General features: G+C 40.3%; 1 protein-coding gene across 1 annotated transcript in view; it reads left to right on the top strand.

Annotated features, from left to right (window-relative positions):
- Positions 1 to 13,621, top strand: part of PARVA (parvin alpha) — a 184,842-nt gene that overhangs the window by 119,227 nt on the left and 51,994 nt on the right. The gene's annotated exons all lie outside the window — the stretch shown is intronic.

Here is a 13,621-nt window from a genome sequence, read left to right as displayed (position 1 = left end):
CATTTATCCTATGGCTCGCATCACTGTGCGCTTGAGGACTGTGTAGGAACTGAGAACCCCTGGAATGTACTCCTGGGAGAGAAGGAGAGAGCTTCAGGGCTGGAGACGGGAACCATCAGCATACTGAGAGCTGCCTGCAGTGACGGGTGAACGCAGGGCGCTCTGGAAAGGGGTATCAGCATCATCTGGGAAGACCAGAGGGTGCAGCTTCTGCTGTAAGACTGCTCCTCCCGACACCAGCCATTTCTCTGTACCCTTGCTGTAGCCACCTGGGAAAAACCAGCTGCTGGCCACTCTGGCCTGCCTCTTCATGGTACCCATCCCCGTGCTCTCACAGCAGTGGCTCCAGCCCTTTCCACACCTCAGAACAAAAGCTTCCCACCCCACCCCCAAAATGAAGAAGTTTCTCCCTACCCTGTGCAAAACTTCACCTCATCTTCTATCCGAGGATTAACCTCTTCTCAGGGCTGCGCAGGTGGCGCTAGTGGTAAAGAACCTTCCTGCCAGTGTAGGAGACGCCAGAGATGTGGGTTTGATCCGTGGATCAGGAAGATCCCCTGGACTAGGAAATGGCAACCCACTCTAGTATTCTTGCATGGAGAATTCTGTGGACATAGGAGCCTGGCGGCCTACAGTCCATGGGGTCCCAAAGAGTCTGACACGATTGAGCACGCATGCATAGACTCTTCAGGTTAACTGATAGATGTAGCACCCTCAGGTCCCCTGGGTGTACTCTTACCCCAGTGCACCAGTAACAGAGTCTCAGAATGGCCCAAAGGTGGGATACCTTTCCCAGCGTCTCAGTATGCAAGTGCACCCATGGACACCTTGCTATATGTGCATTCCCAACACCACGGCAATAGATGTGACTGAGTGAGGGAGGCAGGAGGTGAAGGATTCAAGGGAAATACTTACAGCAGATCATCATTTCATTTGGCCGTGGACTGCTACCTGTTTCTTATTGAGGTTTTCTGACTTGGGACAGCTCTGCCAGTTTCCTTATGGCATGTGTGATTCCCCTGATACCTATCTATGAACATGTGTGTGTATCTGGGAACAGAAAAAGCCTGTTCTGAGAGATGCAAACCATAGGCTCTCCCTTCTGGTTTTCACAATTGCTTAGGACTGAAATAGGATATCTTCTTGAAGCATGAGACCATAAGGGTCTCTGCAGGAGGGTCTTTAGTTTTGTGTTGAGTGTCTGTGTGTGTGTCTTTTTCCTTGGTCAACCCTAAAGAGTATGTTTCTTACACCGACCTTGATGAATTAATATTCATCAAGCAATCAGTTCAGTTCAGTCGCTCAGTTGTGTCCAACTCTTTGCGACCCCATGAATCACAGCACGCCAGGCCTCCCTGTCCATCACCAACTCCCGGAGTTCACTCAAACTCATGTCCCATCGAGTCGGTGATGCCATCCAGCCATCTCATTCTCTGTCGTCCCTGTCTCCTCCCACGCCGAATCCCTCCTAGCATCAGACTCTTTGCCAGTGAGTCAACTCGTCGCATGAGGTGGCCAAAGTATTGGAGTTTCAGCTTTACCATCAGTCCTTCCAATGAACACCCAGGAATGATCTCCTTCAGAATGGACTGGTTGGATCTCCTTGCAGTACAAGGGACTCTCAAGAGTCTTCTCCAACACCACAATTCAAAAGCATCAATTCTTCGGCAATCAGCTTTCTTCATAGTCCAACTCTCACATCCATACATGACCACGGGAAAAACCATAGCCTTGACTAGACGGACCTTGGTTGGCAAAGTAATGTCTCTGCTTTTTAATATGCTATCTAGGTTGGTCATAACTTTCCTTCCAAGGAGTAAGCATCTTTTAATTTCCTGGCTGCAATCAGCATCTGCAGTGATTTTGGAGCCCAAAAAAATAAAGTCTGAAACTGTTTCCACTGTTTTTCCATCTATTTCCCATGAAGTGATGGGACCAGATGCCATGATCTTCATTTTCTGAATGTTGAGCTTCAAGCCAAACTTTTCACTCTCCTCTTTCACTTTCATCAAGAGGCTTTTTAGTTCCTCTTCACTTTCTGCCATAAGGGTGGTGTCATCTGAATATCTGAGGTTATTGATATTTCTCCCGGCAATCTTGATTCCAGCTGGTGCTTCTTCCAGCCCAGCATTCCTCATGATGTACTCTGCATATAAGTTAAATAAGCAGGGTGACAATATACAACCTTGACGTACTCCTTTTCCTATTTGGAACCAGTCTGTTGTTCCATGTCCAGTTCTAACTGTTGCTTCCTGACCTGCATGCAGGTTTCTCAAGAGACAGGTCAGGTGGTCTGGTATTCCCATGTCTTTCAGAATGTTCCACAGTTTATTGTGATCCACACAGTCAACGGCTTTGGCATAGTCAATGGAGCAGAAATAGATGTTTTTCTGGAACGCTCTTGCTTTCTCCATGATCCAGCGGATGTTGGCAATTTGATCTCTGATGCCTCTGCCTTTTCTAAAACCTGCTTGAACATCTGGAAGTTCATGGTTCACGTATTGCTGAAGCCTGGCTTGGAGAATTTTGAGCATGACTTTACTAGCATGTGAGATGAGTGCAATTGTGCGGTAGTTTGAGCATTCTTTGGCATTGCCTTTCTTTGGGATTGAATGAAGACTGACCTTTTCCAGTCCTCTGGCCACTGCTGAGTTTTCCAAATTTGCTGGCATATTGAGTGCAGCACTTTCACAGCATCATCTTTCAGGATTTGAAATAGCTCAACTGGAATTCCATCACCTCCACTAGCTTTGTTCGTAGTGATGCTCTCTAAGGCCCACTTGACTTCACATTCCAAGATGTCTGGCTCCAGGTGAGTGATCACGCCATTGTGATTATCTTCGTCGTGAAGATCTTTTTTGTACAGTTCTTCTGTGTATTCTTGCCACCTCTTCTTAATATCTTCTGCTTCTGTTAGGTCCATACCATTTCATCAAGCAATAGCCATTTGATTTGCTATGCGCTGCTGCTGAGTGTAGGGCTTTAGAGGTAAGTGCATCACAGTGTCGCCTTCAGAAACTCACAGCCTGGTACTGTGAAGGGCTGTGGGCTATCAAGTTGAAGATTTAGGAAGGCATCATGAAAGAGGGGACATTTTGAATCAGGCCTTCTGGAAGGAGCAGAATTTCAGCCAGATGAAGGAGGAGAAGAACATTCTAGTAAAAAACGTTGCTGGTAAGCCCCTGTAGATTTCGGTGGGAGTGAAGAGAAGTGTCAGAGAAACAGGAGCACATCCGGTGACCATCAGGATTGGTTGAGTGGGGTATGTGGTGAACAAAGATGGGACCCAGCACCTAGTCCTTGGTTTCTGACACTGGTCTCCAATAATAGAAACCAGGGCCTCTGGAGTATCGGCGACTCTAGGACTGGAGCTGGGCATGCAGATGAGCCTGCAACATCTTGCAGTGCAGAAAGAGGCACTAAGGAAAAATATACACATATATGTGGGGCAGCATGTTGAAAGTGTTTAGGGCCCGTGTGAAATAGTTCCCAAAGGCTAGATTCGAGCAAGAAAATGAGTGACAATAATGTTGGATTATAGCCCAAAGTCTAAAATAAATATCCTTAAGTTCATATTGATATCAGTAAATAGCTGACTAAATAATGAAGGAGAAGAGACAAATCTTTATAGAATAATTCCAAATAAGTTATTAATTTATAGCTCCTTCAAGGAAGTAGAAGTTAACTCCCCACCCTTGAAATGGACTGAATTTAATGACTGGCTTCCAGTGATTAGGGTATGGAGGAACCTCATGCAGACACTACTTTGGCCAAATCACAGTTAGCATCTCCAGTGATAACTCACATCCATAGCATGTACCCTTGAAAGGATGCAATGAAAAGGGCATTTCACCTCTGTGGTCTTCCTCTCCCAAATCTCCAGTCTAACCATGAGAAAAACAGAAAAAAACAACAGTTTCCCTCAAAACTATCAAGGTTTTGAAGAAACAGGTATTTGGGGGTGGGGGGAAATGATCCTAGAAGAGAGGAGTCTAGGCGGGTAATGAGGTATGAACAGAACAAGACGTTAGGGAAAACTAGTGAAACCCAAGTGAAATATGGAGTTTAGTTAATAGTCATGTACCAGTGTCAGTGCATTGGTTGTGAAAAATGTGCCATAGTAGTGTAAACTAGGTTAAAGATAGTGAACCTGGATTTAGGATGTAGGAACTATCTGAACTGTCATTTCAGCTTTTCTATAAATCTATAAACCATTCTAAAATGAGAAGTTTGTTTAAAGAAACATGAGCTTGCCTCATAGAAGACCTTTGCACTAAGAATTTTAGACTATATTCAGTGGACAGTGGTCACTGTTGGTGGCTTCTGAGCAACATGGCACCATCAGAAATAGGAGCAGCAGAAGGATTGCTTAGAGGCAGTAGAAGAAACTCCAGCAGAGCATCTTTTTACAAGAAAATGATGGTGTCAAATTAGAGGAGTGGCAGTAGGTAAGGAAAACCTTCAAGAGAACCTGTTGTTCAGTCACTAAGTCCTGTCTGACACTTTGCAACCCCGTGAACTGCAGCACACCAGACTTCGCTGTCCTTCACTGTCTCCCTGAGTTGGCTCAAACACATGTGCACTGAATCAGTGATGTCATTCAACCATCTCATCCTCTGTTGCCCGCTTCTCTTGCCCTCAATCTTTTCTAGCATCAAGGTCTTTTCCAATGAGTCGGCTCTTCCCATCAGGCGGCCAAAGTATTAGAGCTTCAGTTTTAGCTGAAGTCTTTCCAGTCCTTCCAATGAATATTCAGGGTTGATTTCTTTTAGGATTGACTGGTTTGACAGTCTTCTCCCACCATAATTCGAAAACATCGATTCTTCAGCACTCAGCCTGGTCCTGGTCCAACTCTCAGATCTATACATGACTACTGGAAAAACCATCGCTTTGACTATATGGACCTTTGTCAGCAAAGTGGTCTCTGCTTTTTAATATGCTGTCTAGGTTTGTCATAGCTTGTCTTCCAAGGAGCAAGTGTCTTTTCATTTTGTGGCTGCAGTCACTGTCTACAGTGATTTTGGAGCCCAAGAAAATAAAATCTGTCACTGTTTCCCCATCTGTTTGCCATGAAGTGATGGGACAAATGGGGAAAAGAATGTTGAGTTTTAAGCCAGCTTTTTCACTCTCCTCTTCCACCTTCATCAGTTCAGTTCTGTTCAGTCGCTCAGTCACGTCTGATTCTTTGCCACCCCATGGACTGCAGCACGCCAGACCTCCCTATCCATCACCAACTCCCAGAGTTTACTCAAACTCATGTCCATTGAGTCAGTGATGCCATCCAAACATCTCATGCTTTGTCATCCCCTTCTCCTCCCGCATTCAATCTTTCCCAGCACCAGGGTCTTTTCCAATGAGTCAGTTCTTCGAATCAGGTGGCCAGAGTACTGGAGTTTCAGCTTCAGCATCAGTCCTTCCAATGAATATTCAAGACTGATTTCCTTTAGGATCAACTGGTTGGATCTCCTTGCAGTCCAAGGGACTCTCAAGAGTGTTTTCCAATACCACAGTTCAAAAGCATCAATTCTCTGGTGCTCAGCTTTCTTTACAGTCCAACTCTCACATCCATATGTGACTATTGGAAAAACCATAGCTTTGACTAGGTGGACCTTTGTTGGCAAAGTAATGTCTCTGCTTTTTAATATGCTGTCTAGGTTGGTCATAACTTTTCTTCCAAGGAACAAGCATCTTTTAATTTCATGGCTGCAATCACCATCTGCAGGGGTTTTGGAGCCCAAGAAAATTAAGTCTGCCACTGTTTCCCCATCTATTTGCCATGAAGTGATGGGACCAGATGCCATGATCTTAGTTTTCTAAATGAGTTTTAAGCCAACTTTTTCACTCTCCTCTTTCACCTTCATCAAGAGGCTTTCTAATTCCTCTTTACTGTCTTTAAAGTATATCATCTGCATATATTTCTCCCAGCAATCTTGATTCCAGCTTGTGAGTCACCCAGCCCAGCATTTCACATGATGTACTCAGTGGGTAAAGAATCTGCCTGCAATGCAGGAGACCCAGGTTTGATCCCTGGGTTGAGAAGATCCCCTGAAGAAGGAAATGGCAACCCACTCCAGTATTCTTGCTTGGAGAATCCCCTGACAGAGGAGCCTGGCTGGCTACAGTCCTTGGGGTTGCAAGAGTCAGACACGACTTAGCGACTAAACCACCACCACCACTCTGCATATAAGTTAAATAAACAGGGTGACAATATACAGCCTTGACATACTCTTTTCTCAATTTTGAACCAGTCCATTGCTCCATGTCCAGTTCTAACTGTTGCTTCTTGCTCTTTATACGGTTTTCTCAGGAGGCAGGTAGTATGGTCTGGTGTTCCCATCTCTTAAGAGAACCTAGCGATGTGTAGAATGAGCAGCTGAATGTAGAGCAGGCTGACTCCACATTGTTGTTGTTCTGTCACTAAGTCATGTCCAGCTTTTTGCAATGCCTTGAACTGCAGCACACCAGGCTCCCGTGTCCTCCACTGTCTCCCAGAGTTTGCTCAAATTCATGTCCATTGAGTTGATGATGCTGTACTCTAAATGGTGAGTGTTAAATATGGATGATTCCATGAGTCCCAGGAAGAACAGCATCTTGAAGGGTTTGGTTATATTGGTTTTGAGAATCTCTTCCCCACACCCAAAAAAGTACTTAGGCTGAAGTAGTAGCTATGCTAAAATTGAAAGAGTAATGAAAAGCAAGATAGATCGGAGTTCCAATCCTGGTTCTGCCATGAAAACATTCCTCTGCAAGTTGGGTCACTCTTCTATAAAACCAGGAAGATGACCTATGCAGCTTTACAGTAGAGCTTTTCAATACAGCTCCCACTAACCACATGTAGTTATTAAAAGAAATTAAAATTAAAAATTTGTTTACTTAGTCACACCAACTCCATTTCAAATGCTCCCTCGCCAAATATGTCTAGTGGCTACCACACTGAATAATGCAGAAATGAGCCTTTCCATCACAGCAGAAATTTCTTTTGGATAGCACAGCCCTATCTGTTGCTATGATAGTGATTGATTTTAAGATAATTGAAGATAATATATACTGCTATTCTTAAATTGGATGGGACATTTTCTGGTCTCTGAAAAACTCAAAAGCTGGATGAAAGTCTTTTTATTCTTATTCTTTTATTTATATGTAGTAGAGAAGCTCTCCAGAGTGTCTTACTAAGTAAAAAAAAAATAGTATGGTGCAGAAGTGTTGTCAGTGTGTCTGTGCATTGAGACACATCTCATATTTGAGTATGTAGAGAATATCTCTGGTGAGTCACAAAAACTCTATAGCGTGGAACTGGGGAATTTGGAACAGCAGGGAAGAGGGGACTTAATTTTCACAGCCTGAATTTTGTCCATGTTTGTATATTCTCCATTTTAAAGTACATTTGTAAATTTCAATAGCAAAACTAAATCTATCAGTAGATGTCAAATAATAGTACGTCATACATTTCAACAGCTATCCCAAGTAAAACAGGAAGAAAAGGAAAGTACCTAAATATGATAAAGACCATTTATGCAAAACTTAACAGTGAACACATTAAATAGTGAAATATCAAAAGACATGGCATTAGGAACAAGTCAGAGAGGGTAGCTATCACCACCATTATAAGTGTTTTGGATATACAAGCTAATGTAATAAGATAAGGAAATAGGTTTTCAAGTTGAACATTATGGCTCACTAAATGTTGAAGCAAATCTTCTTGGCCTGCATACTTTAATATAAGCCTTAAAAAACACATATTTTTTTGTATTGTATGGCTTAACTGGAAAGGAATGAAATCCTACTGATGCCAAGAACAACAAGAAAGTGTAAATCCAGTAAAATAAGTGTTAATTTCTAAACAGTAATTAGCCTGAGGTTTAATGGCTCACACTTACAGGGTCAAGAGAGAAAGCCTGAAGCCTGAAAGGAAAGGGGAATTGGATCAGATACTCCTGAGTATACACCAGGGTCTCTGAAGTGTAACACTTTCAGTGGGTGAAATAGAAAATCTTGTCCCACAGAGAGGGTAAGTAAGGATAAATGTCTATCTCAGCCTTGGACATGAATCGGACACAAGAAAGAAGTCTGCACTGATAATTCCTTATCATCAAATGTCTGTTCTCACACAGATTTTGGACTAGAATTCACAGTACTTATGTGGTTTTAAATGTCCCAAGCTGAAAATGTAGTTAAAACTTGTTCCAAGTTTTTAGTGCTTCCCAAGGCAGGAGCAAACATATGCCTCTTTAAAAAGATGAACCTTAAACCCAGGCTACAAAAAATTCCCAGAGATAAAATTCCAAGGTAAATGAGCTCAAGATCGGAAATCACCAAACACATGAAAGTAAGCCAGTATGACAGCATCAGCCAAAACAATAAACTACAGATTCATCCCACAAATGCTATCAGTCAGTCAGTCAGTTCAGTCGCTCAGTCGTGTCCGACTCTCTGCGACCCCATAAATCACAGCACACCAGGCCTCCCTGTCCATCACCAACTCCCGGAGTTCACTCAAACTCATGTCCATCGAGCTGGTGATGCCGTCCAGCCGTCTCATTCTCTGTCGTCCCCGTCTCCTCCCGCCCCCAATCCCTCCCAGCATCAGAGTCTTTTCCAGTGAGTCAGCTCATCGCATGAGGTGGCACAAATGCTATAGATCCGAGCAGTTGATCAGTTATGGAATATAAAATATATTTAATATGTCAAAAGTTTTAAGACTATTGAAAGGATGATAAAAGCACAAGTAACTATCAAAATTGGACAAGCAAACTATGAGAGAGAACTAAACAGAACTTCTAGAAATGGGAAAAAATGGAATCATGTAATTAGAAACTTCAGTGGATTCGACACAGCTGATTAGGAATTGATGAGCTGGAATATGGCACTGAAGAAATTACCCAGAATGCAATGTGAGAAAGACAGTGGAGTGGAAAATGAGAATTAAGAGCAGAGATTAAGAAAATCCAACACATGGCTAATTGGAATCCTAGCAGGAGAAAACAAAGAGAATGGTGTATAGATAATAATTAAAGACACAATGAATTAAAAATTTCAGAACTGATGGAAGATATGAAGTCTAGATTCAGGAATCTTAGAGTATCCCAAACAGGACAAATAATCAGAAATTTTCATAATGACACCTAAGAACACTGATGGCAAAGAAAAGATCAAAAGCAAAGAGAAGAAAAGAGATTACCTATAACAACAGACTGAAAGCTGTCTTTTATCAGGAACAATAAAATCCCAAGGCTATTGGAGTGAAAATTTCAAAGTGCAGAAAAATATTGTTAACTTACAGGTTTATATCCAGAAAAAAAAAAAAACTTTTAAAAATGGGGAGAAAATTAAGGCATTTTAAACAAACATGAAGTGAGAGGGTTTACTACCAACAGACCCTCACTAAAAGGAATTTCTATTCTCCACAAAGAAGGAAAATGAACCCCCAGAAAAGATGTGAAATGCAACAAAACATGAAGATATAGTAGAATCAGAATCCCAGACAACTATAGCACTTAAGTCAGGAAGAGTGATTAGTTAGTGTGCTGAGGTCCTTGTATTATTTAGTACGTGGATAAAGAGACTAATTAGCATAAGACTGTAAGTTAAATACACATGATAAAATTTCTAAGGAAACCACTAAAATAATAAGACAGAGTATATAGCCTCCCTACTTTTAATAAGGAGAAAATGAAATGAGAGGGAATAGAAGCCTTAATCTAAGAGACGACAAGGATGAAAGGGGGACATAAAGAATCAGAAAAATAGAGCAACAGAAAGTTCAAAATAAGCTGATACAAGTGAATCCAAGTATATTTGTAAACCCAATCAATGTAAATTGGCTTTATCCTTTTAAAAATTGTCAGGTTAGATAACAAAAAATCTTTCTATATGCTGTTTACTAGACGTAGTCTTTAATATATGAGGATACAGAAGGGTTGAAAGAAAAAAATGGAAATAATAGTATCTACTAGACAATCTAATTAAAAGAAAGCTGGGGTAACTATTTTAATATGAAATAGACTAAGGAGAAAAACATTGCTGTGGAGAGTCTCTACATTATTAATGAGACTAACATTACTAGGAAATAAGGACATTTTAAACATAAAACACTTTTATGCATTAAATGTTACTATATAAAAATTTTAAATGTCAGTCACAATTACAAGAACTTGACAAATCTACCATTAACATATTTCTTTTAATAACACATTAAGAAAAAGTTCATAAAACTAGAGAAGAGCTAGACAATCTAAATGACCGGCAACACCTCCAAATGAGTATTCTCATTCTTTTCAACTGCATGGAACACTTACAAAACTTGACTATATCCATAAAGCCTCAACAAGTTATACAGACCAAATTCTTTGACCATGATACAATAAAAAAAAAACTTTTTTAAACTAACCCTCTCCATGCTTCTGGAAACAAAAATATAATAACTTAGGAATTGTTCATATTGGAAGGAGTAGTTTGTGTATTCTAATTCTTTGAAGGGTGGTTACATTAATATAGTATGATATGTGTGGCGACTGTGTTTGTTAGAATATCTAACAATTCTGACAATTCTGAATGACAACCATTCAGAATACTTGAGTTTATTCTGCCCTGTTTTGATATTTGAATACTTTTTCATTGTTTTCTATAAATAACCTCTGCAAAAGCCTATTTGGATGCTAACTTAAAAAACAACTGAAAGATTTACAGTATAATCCTACCTGAGAAAATTTTCTAAATAACATCCTATTTCAAAATCATGCCTACTACTTTACAACAAGTTAAACTAATGATGAACAATTTTCAGAACAATAAAAACATGAGAGAAACAATTTCCTGGAAGAGTAAAAATTTGATAATGGAAAATTTTCATAGAACTAGCTGAAATTAGCTGAATAAAGGGGAAAAAAAGAGAAGACTTTAAAAAGAAATTATCTATAAATTCTTAGTAACACTGAATGAAGTTATTTAACTGTAGGACTATTTCAGTAGATCTCTTAAATTTTAAGAGTTGAATATTTTTAAAATAATATGAAGGATAGAAACAGTAGAGAGACTCTCAAAGAAATCTATCTTAAAATGTCATAAAATTGAAATAAGTGACATAAGCTTACAAAATAGGGACAGTAATGTTTTATGTTATTTGTATGCCTCAGTTCAGTTCAGTTCAGTTCAGTCGCTCAGTCATGTCCGATTCTTTGTGACCCCATGAATCACAGCATGCCAGGCCTCCCTGTCCATCACCAATTCCCGGAGTTCACTCAAACTCATGTCCATAGAGTCAGTGATGCCATCCAGCCATCTCATTCTCTGTCGTCCCCTTCTCCTCCCGCCCCCAATCCTTCCCAGCATCAGACTCTTTTCCAGTGAGTCAACTCGCTGCATGAGGTGGCCAAAGTATTGGAGTTTCAGCTTTAGCATCAGTCCTTCCAGTGAACACCCAGGACTTATCTCCTTTAGAATGGACTGGTTGGATCTCCTTGCAGTACAAGGGACTCTCAAGAGTCTTCTCCAGCACCACAGTTCAAAAGCATCAATTCTTCGGTGATCAGCTTTCTTCACAGTCCAACTCTCACATCCATACATGACCACGGGAAAAACCATAGCCTTGACTAGATGGACCTTTGTTGGCAAAGTAATGTCTCTGCTTTTTAGTATACTATCTAGGTTGGTCATAACTTTCCTTCCAAGGAGTAAGCATCTTTTAATTTCATGGCTGCAGTCAGCATCCGCAGTGATTTTGGAGCCCAAAAAAATAAAGTCTGACACTGTTTCCACTGTTTTTCCATCTATTTCCCATGAAGTGATGGGACCAGATGCCATGATCTTCGTTTTCTGAATGTTGAGCTTCAAGCCAACCTTTTCACTCTCTTTCACTTTCATCAAGAGGCTTTTGAGTTCCTCTTCACTCTCTGCCATAAGGGTGGTGTCATCTGCATATCTGAGGTTATTGATATTTCTCTCAGCAATCTTGATTCCAGCCTGTGCTGCTTCCAGCCCAGCGTTCCTCATGATGTACTCTGCATATAAGTTAAATAAGCAGGGTGACAATATACAACCTTGACGTACTCCTTTTCATATTTGGAACCAGTCTGTTTTTCCATGTCCAATTCTGACTGTTGCTTCCTGACCTGCATACAGGTTTCTCAAGAGGCAGGTCAGGTGGTCTGGTAGTCACATCTCTTTCGGAATTTTCCACAGTTTCTAGAGAATACTAAAAACTCAAAGAATAATAAAGGAATTTGGTAAGATGACTATATTCAAGAAGAAGATTTGTAAGACAATAACTTTTTACCAGTAACAGTCAGTTGGTAATACATACATACATACACATACACACAGGATGTTCACTGCAACTTTATTACAAATGGGGAAAAAGTGGAATATAACCTGACTGTGTATCTACAGGGGAATGATTGAATAAGATCTGTTACATATTCGGTTGGCCAAAAAAAGTTTGTTCAAGTTTTTCCATAACCGATTTTCTACTGGGAAATTTTGTCTTCAAAGAATTATTCAAGAGGCATTTGACTTGGATAAGCTACAACTACTGAAAAATAAGATAATGTAAGCTATATGGGGACCATTGATGTATGGTGAAGTTTCATTAGTTTGTATGGCATGCCTCAAAAATGAGGAGAAAAGACATTTTAAACATGCTTCAGAAAGTCCTGTCAATCCTCCAGTGAGTTATGGAGAGTGGATTAGGTGAATTCAATAGCAGACAACATATTTCCTATTAAGGAATCCAAAATTGTTCCTTGAGATAGAAATATAAATTTACATTAATAAAATAAATAGGATTTTTTTTTTGCCTTTAAGTATTAAGGGGTTATGTCATTGCATACCTGAACCATTGATTTTAAAACATACCAGGATAAGTACCACTCAAAGAGAAAAAAAAAAAACCTTCAATTAAACTATTACCTGATGCTTTCTTATGACTTGGAATTTTTATGTTCTACTTTTTGAAATTGCTCGTGTAGGCTTTCTTTAAATTTACTGAAGTATAGTTGATTTACAATGTTGTGTTAATTTCTGCTACACAGCATCTTGTAGGCTTACTGAGACATGGAAGTGACCACACTGTGAAGAGTTATGACCAAGTTCATACACATAGAAGCAGTGGTAACTCATACCTTCCATCTGGCTGTCAGCAGTTATAGGATCCCATCAGTTTTAAGAGAGCCTGAGTTCAGGGATGTTAAAACGTGAAAGGATGTGTTCGTTAGAGTTGATTAAATAGGACACATCAAATTATTTATCTTCCAAGTGGGTTTAAAAGGAAAGAAGGTTCTTAAGATATAAATATGATTCATATTGTACTACACTACGAGAGTGTTCAAAACACCTTGAATTAGGACTTGACCACTGCCCAGGGGAAGCATGGAAGCCTTTCCAGTCGGGGTTCAGGAATGTCCTTAGAGAAGAAGGCAGACGTGAAAAAAAGAGGGTAAACCCCAGATATGAGGGGAAACAGCTCAAATATGATAACCCACATATATCCTGGATTCCCTGGAAAAAGGAAAGGCTAGACACTACAGTATTCTGGTGTGGAGAATTCCGTGGACTGTATATGTATATAGTCCTTGGGGTCACAAAGAGTCAGACACGACTGAGTAACTTTCACTCACTCATGGTCCTG

This window comes from Moschus berezovskii, chromosome 14, assembly GCF_049115385.1.
Source record: "Moschus berezovskii isolate FMDL1 chromosome 14, NW_MosBer_1.0, whole genome shotgun sequence".
NCBI lineage: Eukaryota > Metazoa > Chordata > Mammalia > Artiodactyla > Moschidae > Moschus > Moschus berezovskii.
Note: the sequence above shows the minus strand (reverse complement) of the source record. Positions and strands in the feature narration are given on the sequence as shown.